At 40.1% G+C, this 16,354-nt stretch overlaps 1 protein-coding gene across 14 annotated transcripts in view; it reads right to left on the reverse strand.

Annotated features, from left to right (window-relative positions):
* Positions 1 to 16,354, reverse strand: part of LOC113132512 (unconventional myosin-IXAa-like) — a 118,927-nt gene that overhangs the window by 100,846 nt on the left and 1,727 nt on the right. The window contains exon 1 of one of the 14 annotated variants that reach the window (XM_026310638.1): positions 8,697 to 8,714. The exons of the other annotated variants lie outside the window; for them this stretch is intronic. The gene's annotated coding sequence lies outside the window, so the exon portion shown is untranslated. Of the gene's footprint in view, positions 1 to 8,696; positions 8,715 to 16,354 lie in introns of those variants that run through there. 14 annotated transcript variants of the gene reach the window in all.

The raw sequence follows: 16,354 nt of genomic DNA on the forward strand, positions 1-16,354 counted from the left end.
CAGCATTTTCACATAGACCACTATTATAAAAAACGATGTATGTGAAAACTGCTGACAGGACATCTATGCTAAAAACAAGGTCAATTATTTTTATTATTCATTATTACTCTTAACACTCTAATCTATATTTTAAGCATTCTACCATGCAGATTTAATATTGTACATGACTGTATGTTACCCGGTGCAGCTGTATGTGTCTTTAGTGCATTTAAACCAGTAGTTACTGGATGAGATACTAGTACTACACTTAAGGTTCAGTGACCAAAGACAAAATCAGCCTGTAAAATCTGTCAAAGCACAGAATGTGCCATACAGGAAGGAAATGCAAACACTGTAGTATAATGTGTAATGGAGGTACACACATGGAAGCTCATGATGGTCTTGATAAGAAACAAGAGATGAAGAAGATAAGCTGCACTAGGCCTGACTCCTGTCACAGCGAGTCATGAGACCAACTATGTCAACACGTGTGTCGAGTAGTGGTGTCATTCAAGGGATGGGAAGAGGAACCAACACGTTCACCACAGTCAGCAGCACAGAAAGGCCAAGGAAGAGCAAAGACATAGGTCTGAGATCTAAGGTCAACACACTGACAGCAAACCACTGACCTCAGTGAAACACAGTGCTCACAGAATTTACAGTAATTCGTTTTAAAATAATTTTACCAACCAACTTGGATATAAAATGTTTTACAGAACATGGGGGGAGAGGTGCAGTATGCAGAGTTACTGGTGCACAGATATAAGATGGGCTGGTACAGTGAGACACTTAAAAGTTTATAGGTAAGATATGTTTAATGAACTATCTCCAAAGCATTCGCTGACAGACCGTGTTTAGTACTATTGTTGTCTGGGCCTTAATCCAACCTGAGGCAGAGTAGACGTTCGTGAAAGGGAAAGGGGAGGGGTCATCAAACAATCTGAGATCACTGGGCAAAAATAAGAAGAATGAGCCCCAACCAGATGTCTGAGCTCTGACAAGGTCTGCTTAAAGGCTTGTAAACACTTCAGTCAAACTCCGAGGTGGAAAAGATGTCAGCCCTGACCTCTGACTCAGCAGCAGCTCATTATACATCTTGACAACGCGTTGGACTGGGTCTTACATTAACTTTGTTAATGCAGTGGCAAGAAAACGAGATGCTTCATAAAGGGAAACTCGTTGCTTGCATGGCTATGTGGTTGCACAGTTTCCGAGAAACGTCCGTTTGACATTTTGATTTGTTTTCTGAGGAAAAGTGTGTATTGTTTGCCTCAGCTCCACCTATTTTGTGTACCACACCTTGTGTTTCAGCAAATCCATTGTGGACACAATAACAATACAAGCGCAGCCACTCACGTCTCCTTCTTCCCTCTTTTTCCACTCTCTCGATAACAGACACTGATCTCAGTTCTTGGTTTTGATTCCTCCCTCCCACCCACAAATCCAAAAGGAAATGAGTCTCCAATTAGGAAAAGAGGAAGCTGTTTCAAGGTCCTCTTTTGGTTCTGGTGAAACATTAAACGATATGAAGCAAGGGGAAAACACAGCACTTTCGCTTCCACCTTAGAGTTTTCAGACACAGAGCTTGCTTTCTCCACGTGAATCACTTCCTGGGATGGTCAGTTTAAATACACAGGCGCCTCATCTTGTGCTTCACTGTTTCTGAACTGCCAAGTGCTGCATATTGAATCATGAGACATTTGTAAACTCTGTAAACTGTCAATTGCAGATCTGCAGAGTACTGAGACTATGGTGCAATGATAGGACTGCACAGCTGGTTTAAGCCCTCATCCAAATGAGAACAGCTTTAAAAAGAAATATAAACTGAGGCTTTATTTTAAATGACCTGCTAACATTACAACATAATGTCAATTGTGTTGGAGCAAAAACTAAGCTTTGTTCTTTTTAATAGACAACTCTGTGTATGATTTGCAACAAACCCCTGCTCTGAATCACTGCAGTTACACAATAAAGGTCTTGACACTAGTGCACCTGTGTTTTTTGTTTATTTGTTTGATTGTGTCCTGAAGCACCCTGCTGTTAAGCTGAATACAGTCTAACTCTACAAATGAGCAACGTGATGATTCACTGTAAAAAAAAAAAAAAAACTAAAAAAAAAACTGCAGTTTTCCTGAAAATCTCCCTAATGTTGTTAGATCTTCCTTCAACTTTTTACTTTGACTTGGACAAGTGTGTTCCCAAAATGTCCAGTCTGGTGTAAATGTAGATATCGCCTTATGTGACAACAAATAGGAAAAAACAAAGAAACAGCAGAAAATAGTGATGGACCCCAGACTACAGGTTCAGGGCTGCAGGAGTGGACCTAGCAGCTGAATGCGGCGCTGATAGTGGTTCTTCTCCTTGTGGCCAAGTGATTGTGTTATTAAGTGAAGACCTCTGGCACTGAACGCTCCACAGCGTCGTATTATTGAAAAATGAATGACGAGTTTAGCTCTGACCCTGGAGGCCAAGAGGAGAACACAAAAGGCTTGTTGGCGACGATGATTCCAAATACGGTCATAAGTCAAAGTCTTATCTCAACAAGCTCAGTAGAGCAGCTTACAGTTACTCCCAAAACCACAACCAACAGAGACGAACCTTTACATGAATGAGTGTACAGCTGACCCACAGGCACAAAGCACTGAACATTATGATGCTGGAAGCCCTTTCACGTCTTTTAGGTGTTTGATCAAACCCCTTTCACATGGAAGTTTTGCAAACATTATATTTGTACACCTATTCTGCAATTAGCTGCTCCTAACTGTCATGAGTATTATTATTTTTAACAACTGGGAAAAACATCAAGTCTATTAAAGAAAAGAGACTATGCAGTTTGGTACTGAATGAAACAGCAAATGCTGAAAGCTTGTATGGATTCATAGTCTTGTTTACAATAAGTCACTTTATCATGAAATGTGGTGACAACAAGATTGTACATGTTTTTACACCTCTGCTTTTTTAGAGATGTAACAAACAAAGATGTCACTTTTTTATATCAGCTTTGGACAAAACTAGGTTGCATTTTTTCTCAGTTTACACTTTTTATGTTTAACGGTGGCTAAGCTGTTCACTGCAGCATACAGAAAATAAATAAAAATTATTCTTATTTTCTAAAATGGTAGTGTTCAGCTTCTTTTAAGTGAACAAATATTTAAATAGTTAAATAGTTTAAAACATGTTTACATAGCTGTAACAATGCATGAAAATTTTAGAACTTCAGTAATGTGCACCTATCAAACAATATCCAGCCCTGAAGCTCAGCTGTTAAAGCAGCTCAACTGATGTGAAAATCGTTATTCAAACACAGAAACCCTTGATAAACATCTCACTATGTTTTTCCAGAAACCAGACGCCCAGCACAATGATTATCCCTGGTCCGGAGGTTACCATGGTAACAGCCCTGGCTAAGTCGCCCTCTCTGCCCTCCCAGTCCAATCCTGTACAGATTAGATATGACCATCATACAGAGGAACTGAAGCCTGTGAGGATTATATCGCAGAAACAGAGGCTGTGTGACAAACTCACAGCTAAACACTCTCTTCTCTGATTCCAGACTGAAGCTGATCTTCCAAATAACTCAGGATGTTTTTAAAAACCTTCATGTCGCTTGTAAAGCAAATGTCTGTTTTCTGTCAGCTATGAAAAAAAGGGGGAAAAACTGGTGGCTACAGCCAAAGAAAAGATAAAGAGAAGAATGAAAGTGGTGTCAAATTTTATATCTGCATTTGTCGAATCTGCCAGATGATGTCAGAGATGCTCAAATTCACTTAATAAGGCTTTATGGCCAACAGTGAGTTCTGATCGGGGCGTTAACATTTAGATCCACCACATTCATGATGACATTTTAGAGAGAGAAGCTGTGCAGAGATGACTGAGTGTCTGTCTGTAGCATCATCCACCAGTCTGCTTCCTGCAAAGAGGCCCTGAGGGAAGACATGACTTCTGTACAAGGATGTGTGTCAGTGTGTGTGTGTGTGTGTGTGTGTGTGTGTGTAGAGGGATATCAATGACATGGATTAGGTACACTCTATTTAGTCCCAAGAATGCAGCCATTAAGCCAAATGTATCTCCTACAAGGATGAGCCTCAGGGTACATTTCAAAAGACAGGGTGTGACCAAAGGTACCACACACACACACACACACACACACACACACGCCCACGCACACGCACGCACGCACGCACGCACGCACACACACACACACACACACACACACACACACACACACACACACACACACACAGACACACAGACACACACATACACACATACACACATACCCTCATCCTGTTCATGTACAAGCTATATATAACCCTATCTTCACAACCACTAACATAATGCACACAGACACACAGGGCTATATTCAGTCACATGCATGAGCACTCAGAGATGAATAATACAAAAGATGTATGTGAAGCTGTTTTGGGAAACAGAGGACGATTACATCCTCATCAATAAATGACATTTGGATGAGACGGTGTAATACAGTAAACTGGTATGCTTTCATCATGCTGCATCCAGTGCAAGATACAGAACGTAAAGGAAACTAAGGTGAAGTAATGCAAGAAAATCATACAACCTAAATGCTGCTGCAACAGTTTTTGCTACAGTCAACTAAGAGTCAAAGCAAAGTAAGATATGAATAACTCAGCCTTTTACGTAGTCTCTTAACATGACCTAAATGGCTTTATTTGCTGTGCCAACTCAGAGATAAGTCACAAAGAGAGACAGAGCTGTCTCCACTTCCTTTAAAGAACAACCACAAACTCTTACCACATTCAACATACTCTAGACACATTTAAAAACAAAGAATACAGTTATCTATTTGTGTGCTGCATCAACTACTGATGAAAATGTGATCCAACTTCAAATTAACAATGGACACATGTGGGCAACGTAAATTTTTCTGCTTTGTAATACACGCACAAAAAAAGGTATTGGAACAAAAAGGTGTATGACAGAATCTCTTCTGACATCCTTCCAGCTTCTAAACTGCTGATCCTGTTCAAGCTCTGGTGTTGGACCAAAAACACTGTCAGAGGAACTTCTAATATACACACTCCACATACACAAAATGACAGATGCCAATATCTTCTATCTTCCATCCATCCATTATCTATACCCGCTTATTCTATTTGGGATCATGGGAATCTTCTGGAGCCTATCCCAGCTCTCTTTGGGTGAAAGGCAGGGGTACACCCTGGACAGGTCACCAGTCCATTACAGTAACACACACACACACACACACACACACACACACACACACACACACACACACACACACACACACACACACACACTATCATTATATGCATCAACCATTTTAAATATTTTTTCTCCTATTTCCCATATATTTTCTTCCTTATTCCATATCCAAACCTCTCCTCGTTCAATGCACATATGTTCTGTTAAACATGTTTTACTGCCGCTGTTGTTATCGACAAACATTTGCTATTATCTGTTTTAGATTCTGTTCAGTCGTTTACTTAAAATGCTTCTTTTCTTTGCTGGCATTTATTAATTTGTTAATGGAACAACCCAGTTTCTTCACACGCAGCATTAAAATTTCATCTTACACACACACGTCCAACACATTCCTGGCAAGACCAAATCCCTGCACAGAACTGGCAACACACACATCATGAAAACAAAAGGCAAATCTAATCACACAAACACACGAGTCCACAAGGCGCTCTAGACATGTAGCGCAGACGCAGTCTCCCCTCCCCCTCCATCTTCCTCCATCCAGCCACCAAATCCACTTAGAGGCCAGTGTGTGACTCTGATTGTTTTCTCTCTGGCGGCAGCTGCTCTGTCTCGACCACCTAATCAACTGCCAGTCAGGCGAGATGGACTGCAAAGGTGGGAGATTTAAATTTCCTTCAGTAATGAACAGATCCAGGCTCAGTGGAGCTTTCATTTTGAAATACTCATGTAATGAATACATCATTCTAAGTAAGGAACTGTTGGCTTTTTAAACAAATAATCTGTTGTTTGTCTAAGACAGCAATAGAATTTTACCAATAACAATAATAAAAAGAGATAATAACTGAAAGATAATGTGACTTTAAAGATAAAGATTAAAACATACTGCTTTATTTAAAACATGCACAGTGTTTGTGCTGAAACTGGGATTCTCAAAAGACCAAACAGACTGAGTTGACTCCAAGCATACACACACTCATACATTTACAAACAGAACTGAAGCAAGAGTGAGGAACAACATGGGTGGAGCAGCTCAGAAAGAGGGTATAAACACTGATGAACATGAGTCAGCTCAAGTTTCAAATACACCTGTACTGTTTACAGTGCAGGACAACAGTCCTGCTCTCAGTGCCATCAAAGTGCTTCCAGCTTGAACCTTCTACTCAAATGTTATTAAGAAATAAATGTCAAAGGGAAAAGAATAAGGTCAAGGCAACCTGTGGAAGACAAACAGAAAGGCAAAGTAAAATCCCTCATATGACTGCAGGAAGGTGTAGCTGACACGGGAGAGGAGGTGCACCGTCCCACTGTGCAGTGATCAGCAGGTAACCTCACGTGCGACCTCATCACATCTTTCAGCACCTGGAGATGCAGAGCAACATCTGGATAGATCTATGTTGTCCTTGAAACATGTACCGTGGCCAGACAGAGTTAAAACCTAGCACTCAGGCCACAATCGCCAAAGGATTGTTTGAAGAAAAACCTGTGCCACTGCTGATAATGGGAAGTCAAAACAGTGAAACTCAAAGAGACAGGCTTCTACAGCAGGACAATGATCCAAAGCAGAACTCAAATCTGTGACCTTTTTCAGGACACACACAGTGAAACAGCCAAGTCCTCTGACTGAAATCACTGAAAATCTGTGATAGATAAAGAAGCTGCCTAAAATGTCTAATAACCTGATGTGATCTGCAGGAAGAGTGGCTGAAAATCCCTAAACCAGGAACAGAAAACCCTCTAGCTGGCTATAAAAAATGGTATCTGCCAAAGTACTAAGTAGCAGGGTTCCCAGGGAGAAAGAAAGAAACAGGATTTATTTACTGTTTTCACCTCAAAAACATCAGTTTGATCATTTTGTGACCATAAAATTCCAGAAAATAGCTAACGTGCTCTAAAAATCTCCCATTTAAAGACCAATGTGAAGACTTCAGATGTCTTTTTTGTACAAGCAAAGGGGTAAAGTCCAAAGAGATCTTGTTTACCTATGTTACATGCATAATAAGGCATCCAATCCTCTTGAGGACACAAGAGAAGCTGGAAACAGCAAATGTTTGGCTGCCGATTCATTTTCAGTGAACTGAACGATCTATTTATCCACGAATTATTGCAGCTCAAAATGACAGCGTGCAGGGAGATGGTGTCTGAGGATGCATAAATGTTGACATAATTCATTTGTATGTGTGTGTATATATCTGTTCATTTTATGATACAAAGACCCTTAATTCACACCCATGTAGCCACAACAGGGAGAGATTTCACACCCTGCTTGGACTAAACTGAACCCACTATGCCACCTTGGCCTAACCTTTTTAAACAGACTACACACACACACACACACACACACACACACACAAACGCACACACTTTTCTCACCATCACTGATCTGTCCTCACACCCGTGTGTACACACTGTCTGGTGAGACTTTACAGCGCCGTGACAACAGCCAACCACATTGCTGCTACTCAGACACTACGAGCCAATCACTTGCCTCCCTTCATTCTTCACTGGCCAATAAGAGCGACTCGTCTGCAGCTTGTTTTCCATGAGCAGCTTTCATCATTGTTCCAAATGAGGCTGTGGTGCTGATGCTGCTCCTTGTTACACCAAGCAGCACCTACTGCTTCAGAGGAACCTGAGAATTCATTAGCACAGCTGTAAAGATGGCTGTGACTCCTCATGGTTGTATTTTTTTACATTTCCTCAAGAATTTGTAACTGTTGTTCCTTATTCCTAATTTATTTTTATTCCTCATCTATTTTTGTACTGTAGATCTGGAACCCCCTTTGCTTGAGCAATTTGTTTTGAAAATTTATTTTTGCAATATCATTTTGGTGCCAGTCTATTTATTTTTATTATTTATTTATCTCTCTATTTTATTCTGATACATGCAAGTCCCCTTTTTCCATTAAGGCTTCAACCAGTGATTATTTGCATTATCACTTATTCTGCAGATTATTTTCTTCAAGACAAAGCCCTCATAGAGCAAGAGAAATGTCTTGTTTTGTCCAAGCATTTCAAAAGATACTGAACTTACAATCATAAGTGACTAAGAAAGCCAGAAAATATTCAGATTTAAGAAGCTGATTCGAGTGACGTTTTGGCATTTGAACCAATAAAAATGACTTTATGATAAAGCTATTACCAAAATAGAAATTTTAACAAATAGAAACAAATAGAAAAAACACTGCCTCTATAATTATTACATTTTTTAATATTACAGTAGATTCATCCGTCCATCCATCCATCCATTATCTATAGCCACTTATTCCTATTCAGAGTCACAGGAATCTGCTGGAGCCTATGCCAGTTCTCTTCGGTTGAAAGGCAGGGGTACACCCTGGACAGGTCACCAGTACATTTATCTGCATTTTGTTGACTTAAATCAGCCATAATTAACAGAAACAGCAGACTTCACAGGCAGGCAGCAGGAGCAGCACGGAAACAGACTGAGAATATGCCTCTTTTTATTATGTTTTAAATACAAATGAAGTATAACAAGTAAAGGTCTTAGCCGCTGCTGTATCTGCATTAATAAACAACGAAAAACGTCTCATCAGCACTGACCCTTATTGTTACTCTCAAGCTGCTGGTTTGAGAGCAAATGAGGGAATCTGGCTCCTGTACATATGCACCATGAATGAATGAACATATGAATGATCTGTAGTAGAGAGAGGAGAAAGAAAGCTTTGAATCCCAGCAGAAACCATGTGTCCTTGGGCTGATAGTACCTTCTGATTGACTAATTAGCATACGGTGATAAAAAACAGGATAAAGGAGCTAGAATAACTGAGATGGTGCTGGAAACATCTTTATTGTTATGGCTTGTGTTTATGGAGCACAACAAGACACAGTGAGGATCCTAATAGAGTATAAAGAACAATTCTGACTATTGCTGAGCTGCTTCAGGGCTGTAACTAATTATTATAGGTTTTATCAATTAATCTGTTGTTTAGGTTACAAATTACTTGATTTATTTAGTCTACAAATAACGTCCAACAACAGCTCCAAATGCAAATATATTCAATTTACAGTGGAGAAAATAAAACAAAAGAAAGCAGGAAATCTTTCCATTTAAGAGGCTGGAAGCAGCAAATGTTCAGCATCTATTATCAAACTGATCAGAAAAGACATAAACATGACTTCAGTATTTATTGTTAGAGAAAGTGCTGGAACAATTAGTTGAATTACAAAAAAATCTAATTGCCCTAATGTTATTTTTTCAAGGACTTTGTCTTATCTGATACTAAACAGATGATCTCTGGGCTTTGTTCTGTTGTTCTGATAACACCAGGAATCTGAAGCAATAATCTTTTTGCTTCTGGGTTAGAACGATGGCCAATTTTCCTTATTTTCTGACATTATGCAGCCTAAATAATTAACCAGTTAACAGAGAAAAGTAAGGTTAGATTCATTGATTATGTAAATAATAGGTGTTTATGGAGCCAAACCATAAGACAGAAAACAGCTCATGAGGAACCAAAGAATAGAACAATGCTGGCTGTTTAAATTTGGCATATGACTCTATGAACAAACTGTTTAGACTACAGCTGCACTTTTAATTAATGTTTGATAATAATGGTCTATTTATATTATAGCCAAGCTGCTCTTATCACTAAGTGCCACAGGTCAGAAGCAGAAAACACTGCAGGAGGCAAAAGAGAAAATATCTGAAAAGTTCGAAGCTGCATTGACGCACATTACGTAACCTTGAGCCACTGGACCACCAGCTCCTACCTGCTATATTCGTATTGTGGCGTCCCAGTTTAGGAGTCTCAAACCAAAGTAGGGCAGACTGCAGGACAGAGCAACTCTCAGACAATGTTGGCAGAATGACTAAGCTTTAAGCTCCAGTGTGAGAGCTGAGAAACATCGAGACAAAGATGGAAAGACGCAAATGTGAAAGAAATGTAAAAAAAAAAAGGAAAACAACGATGTTTCTTTCTTTAAAAAGGTCTCCAATTAGTAATTTACATTATTGATTCACTTCTCAATAGTCTGAAAACATCAATGAACATTGCAAAATAGGCCTAATCATAAATTATAGCACAAGAAGATGTCATCAAAACCAAAAAACATTTAAGTTGGATATGATTTAAGCAGCAAATACTTATATTTAACAATGTCACAACTGAAACCATCCAGTTTTCACATCTGCTTGTGATATTTATCAAATTTTCAGATCAGGTTATCATACTTGCAGAGTAATTTTAAATAGCTAATCAATGAAGCTCTATTCTGGCATCGAGTTGCAGACACTAAAGCTATGGAGCATCACATTGCAGAGTGGTTAAGATCCTAACATGTGGCTCCTGAGTCCTTGTACAGTTTTGACTGGGGACCTTTGCTGCACATCACGCTGCCTTTTCACTCTCTCCAAACATTTCTAGTCTGTATTTCTATTGTCTGTACCACGTAAGGACTAAAGAAACCAGCAATATCAGTCAAAGCACATGCAAATGGACAGATGGAAACCAGACGTGTGGAGGTGGATAGTACAGAGTGATCAGACTTCATTTGGTGCTTCATCAAACTGACTGTGCCACACCCAAGTCTTCTGGTCTCAGACTGCTTTGTTCTGGCTCTGGCCACTACTGTCTCACTCTGTCTCACACACACACAGACATACACTGCCAACAGCATACTGCAACAAAGCAGTGGCAGACTGTAGGTCACACGCTTGGGTTGCCTGTCTGTCGTATCGTGCATGTATTCAAATTCCTTCTGCGTGTGTGTCGGCTGCCAGAGCTCTTCAGCAGGGCGTCATTTGGCTACGACGTGCAACCCGCAGCCGTCCCACAGTGACTGAAACCAGACGCTGCTCGCAAACTAACTGACAACACAAATATGACAAGCACTTATTAAAGACAGTAATTCAGCTCTCAGGGCAGTGGCACAAGCACAGCCTCCTGCAGTCTGCAAGCACGCTGTCAAAAATGTTTAACAACTGAACCACAGACACAAGTGAGATGTGACATTATCGGCTGCCTCCGAACCCCAAAATGACACAGTGCTAATTGCACAGGGGTGAGACTTTTTCTTACTACTGATTTGCCCTCTTAGCCATTTTCCATGGCCTGTGTGGCTGGCTTTAGGTGAGAGTGGCTAGCTGAGCTAGATGTGCCAATCTGAGCAACTATTCCATCAAGATGCTGGAAACAGTGAGACAAACAATGCAACCATCAGTGTGAGGGCGAATACTGAATCCACTGCAAGTAAAAGCACAGACTTTTGAGCCGTTTCCATCCATGTTTTCCACTGACTAACCAACAGGAATTACAGACTGTAGCATCACACATTACAGAAATTTGATATTTTCACAATATGTGCATTATGTCATTTGAGCCTCCTGTCATTATTTTCTGTGGGCTCCTCAAACAGACATCCAGCTGTGAAAGTCATGATTTGGCATCTGGCTGAGCACAGCTTCTTTGACTTAACATACAGCTTCCAGAGTTGGTAAACAAAATGATTAATTAGATGTTTTATTGATCTTTGAAGGGAAATTCCCTTTGCATGTCCCAGCCTGACCTCTAAGTGCAAGGTCAGATATAACACAGTGGCCTCCAGGCTTTTAGGGATTCAGAGAACTGATCAAAGAACCTTCAGCAGGGCAGATGACTGCTGGTTCAATGCTTGGACTGAGAGTCATGTGGCTCATTTGTATAGATACTAAACCACCCAGAAAGAGGGCGACAGTTACACTGGAAGAGTAGTAGCTTTTGCCTATCATCCGTATCAACTGTGATACAACACAACAAGTTTCATATAGAAAATCCACTTGGGTTTTTTGGAACATTACACTAGAATGAAAATGATGAATTATCAGAAAACCTTTCCAGTTCGGCTTTGACCTACTACTGCTGCTATTTTCCTTAGTTGTGCATGCAAAAAATAACTGCTAATACCTCCAAATAAAGTGGTTTTGATCATTTGTTTTTTTCTTAAAAAGGTTCTATGACAGAGAGCACTTATAGTCAATTATCTCCCATCTTCGTAGTTCCCATCAGCTCTAACGAGCATTTTAGAGTCTTTTGACTCATCATTTCGATTTTCAAAACATATGCAAATAAAGCCAAAGGCATAAAGCCAATCAGAGGCTTAGTGTATCAACATTCTACCATACAGGTTTATTGCACAAACCCTCAGTCAGCTGCATCATTTACTTACTTAAATTGAAAATACCAACTAATATAAATACAAATGCATATTTGTTGGTTGAAGCTATATTTGAAAATGTTATATCCTCTGCCAGAGGGTTATGGTTGTAAATTATAGTGAAAAACATGAGCTGGAACTTCAGGGCTTGTCTAGTAAAACTCTGTTCCTTCAACATGTATTAATGACTACACTCTCCTCTTAAACATCCCTCTTCCCTGCCAAACTCACTCCCCTCTATCTCTATCTGTAATCATCCAGGCAGAACAGAGGAGAGCGTGGCGATGCTGTTGGATGCTCTTTGTCCCGGGCAGTACCAGGGGACTGATCCGTGGCCTCACCAGCTGCTGCCACGAAAGTGCAGCAGTTCTCTGTGTCAAAAGAGCTTCAGCAACAAAGCCAAGACAGGAGAACAGTCTTTAACGCGTCTTTAGCGACAGCCATACTATGAGGTTAAATGAGTAACACAAACAGATATGAGAAGCGATAATGGATGCAGAGTTTTACTGAGAACTCAACTTTAAACAGCTGATAGAATAACAAACAGGAGCACCCTGCTAAGAATCAAGTCATGTTGGATTCAAAAGGATTTCTGCTATCATGCTAACAATCTAGGCCAGTGACACAAACTGTACTACAGCAACTCCTGTGAAGAAAGTGAAAGTGATTTTAATGTAGTGAGACAGCTGCACAGGCTTTCTCGCTGGCTGTCTTTTTTACTTTTCTTTGAGCTATTTTCCTCTAAAGAATATGTAAAACCTAATAAAAATGTGTGGATAAATTAACCTTGACTATAGATGAAGGCTTGAAAAGGAGAAACCTGGACTGAGTGATTCTCCAAAATGGTAACTTAACTTAACATGATTCAGACTGTGGTTAATAAGGTGGATTTCACTTAAACCATTGGACCGTCCACACTGTGACAAATCACTTTCAGTCTTCATGTCACAAGTGTCCAGAGGTCAGCAGGTCAGCAGGCAGACTCAACTAGCAGCATTAACAGCAGGAGTGTGTGTTCTGTCACATTTCCAGTTTCATGATCCAACTGACTGTCGATATTCAGAAAGTATGCAGAATCCTTTACAGATGTTTTTTTTTTTAGTGCAGCTGTGTGCGTGTGCATGTGTATACCAAAGTCTTTTTTTATTACAAAGCTAAAGGACAAACAAAATCTCAAACTATTCAGCAAAATGTGACCAGCTGCAGCCAAAGAAAGTGAGCAGCATTCATGCAGGACATATCAATAACCCGCCAGTGTTGTATTTTGAATTTCTGGAGCATTTTCATGTCATATCAAACTACTTCCTAATGCAGCTAGTTAAAGGATAAGGCTGGTGTTATGCCATACTTGTCAAACTGTCAACAAATCCCATAAAAAGACCAAAACCAACAACGTGCTCGTTCTTTCCCAGCTTCCTTTGTCTGCGGCACTCAGCTACAAGCTCACTGGTTTCTTCAAAAAATGTTACATTATTTACGTTGGGTAAATAGTGCATTTGTTGGAGACTGAAAAGTATTTTCAGCTGCTGATTAATACACATTTGCTGCTCTAGTGTCTATCTGGAGAAGCTGGACAGTGTATGTTGAATTCATTAGTGTGCGAGTTCTCCTGTTAATAGAAACATGTTACCCAGTACAACATTGTGGGTCATCAAGGTTTTTTCTTTTTATTTTTTCTGGGCAGTGACCCTCTCCACAATGGCACAGAGGGACAAGATACATGTTTGTCAAAGGATATACTTTTTCATGAGGGTCAGTTCATTGTTGATTTCTTTTAATGGGAATTGTTGACAGTCAGAAAAATATATTATTTTGATAGCAAGATGTTTGCATCTAAAACATCAACATTGACATTGTGACATTTTGATTCCATCAGATTCAAAGTGCAAATGCCAAATTTCCAATTCAGCACAAAGATTCAACAAACATCTAGAGAAAAATCCATCAAAGGACAGAACGTCATGCTAGTTACTCTGCCTGATATTGGCTTCAATTATCCAGAATCATTGCAGGCACATGACTGGATGTTTATGAATGAAGGCTGTGAGTCTTTTTTTCTCTCATGCCACAATCCCTAAAGCTCACCCCAGTGATACATAAAACCCACTGCAACCAGATCACGCTCAGTGTCAGGAAGCCGTTGAGGCGAGAAATCTCTAACTTCAGACTGAGGGGCAGTAAGTATGCCCAGTACTCCCAAAATGTATAATGAAATTCCACATTAACAACATAAACATGTACATAATATCCAATGACTGTTGTTTCCTTTACAATGAAAACATAACGTTTTCTGCTGCAGCTCAAACACATTAAAAGGTACGAGGGAGTTTCACTTTCCAAAAAAAAGATCTAAAATAACAAAATCATGTGCCATTTCCACAAGACAAACAAATGGGACAGGGCGAAGGACAGGGATTCCAAGAACCTGAATCTGAAATGGTCATGCCATCTGATTAATGAACCAGCTGCTATGACAGAGACAGAAAATAGAGCCATTTGGCATATGCTTTTTCTAAAGTTTCATCATATTGTACTTTTTTTTTTCACTATATTGTGCTTTTTCAGATTTGCCTGTACCCTTTATGGTTAATACCTGTTTTATTGTTATTTCTGTTCATTTATTTATGCACCGATACCACAGTCTTGGTGCACCCTTACATTTTAAATTTACCTACGGTACAAATAACCTGAACATGAACCTGCAATATGGCAAACTTTGTTGTGTAGATTTTCAGTGTCAACAATATAAACCTATAGTTCACTCTAGTATCTTCTCAAGTCTCCATGTCTATATCAGGACAAAGACAGATGCTACTTAAGAACACCACCCTCACCCCTCCACACCCCACACAACACCACCTCCACCTCCATGACCATTGTGGAAGGCTCTATAAATACACCTGGTTAGAGATGAGTATAATGGTACTGAGATGGTATGTGAAACATTGACCTCAGCCTGGTATTGTCTTACATGAGGCCTTGGGTGTTGCAGCAGCAGATTTGAACGTGACTTCACTGCTAAGGCGAGGACAATGGGATCCAGCATCAACCAGCATCGCACACAGAACCATTTTTCTTAAAGTCGACAGGTCAAAACAGAAAAAAAGCAGGTCTCATAGAGTGAAATGATTTTCTCTGGTCTTCCATGCTGATGAGCTTATCTAAACCAACATCATCATCATCACCGATCATGATAAATCTATAAGGAAAGTAATTAGATGCGAGATAACGGGAAAAAACGGTTTAAATATGAGAATATATACAGATAAATTCCATAGTGAAAGTCAAAGTCCTGCAGTTCGTACACCTGAACAACTACCAGCTCTCAAGAGGAACTTTCCCTCTGAACATAATCCAGGCAGCAATTATCTTATCTAATTTAGTAGTTAGTTTAGTTTAGTCTTATCTCAGTTTCCTCACCCTTTACTTTGCATGTGTTGCTGTGATGTTTATAATGACTGGGCCTGGGTAGAAAAAGTTCATGTTTTTTTTTCCTGATGTGACGTCTTCATCTGTCACACATTTAAAAACAAGGCTTTTCTGAGCTGCATTCATTTCCTGGGCAGCTGAAGTTGTCAGAGCAATGACCCCAGTCCTGCTCTCAAGGGTTTGCCACTTACATGATAAGCTGAATGAAATGTTAATGTCAGCAAAGTCAACATCAAGGCAGACAGGTTGACTGCAGATCACCTACAGGAGACGAGAAGCACTTGTCTGCCGTGGCATGTTAAAAATAAAGCACCTGTGATGACTTTATCTCTTTTCCTGAAAGTGACATCACTGTGACGCCATTTGAAAATTGCCACAGGCCGGCGGAGGCTTGTCACATGCTGGCACAGCTACTCCACGCTGTTGCTCAACACCAAGCACTACAGAGCTGCAGGACGAGGAGGAGAAGGGTGGGTCTCCTTTTCAAGCTGCTGGGCTCACGGACAGAAACCTTGGAGCCATCGGTGGTCTGATCTGGTCTGGCTGAGGCTATGCAGGCCTGTTTTAACATGTCAGCTGGACTCAC

This window comes from Mastacembelus armatus, chromosome 6 (assembly GCF_900324485.2).
Source record: "Mastacembelus armatus chromosome 6, fMasArm1.2, whole genome shotgun sequence".
Lineage (NCBI taxonomy): Eukaryota > Metazoa > Chordata > Actinopteri > Synbranchiformes > Mastacembelidae > Mastacembelus > Mastacembelus armatus.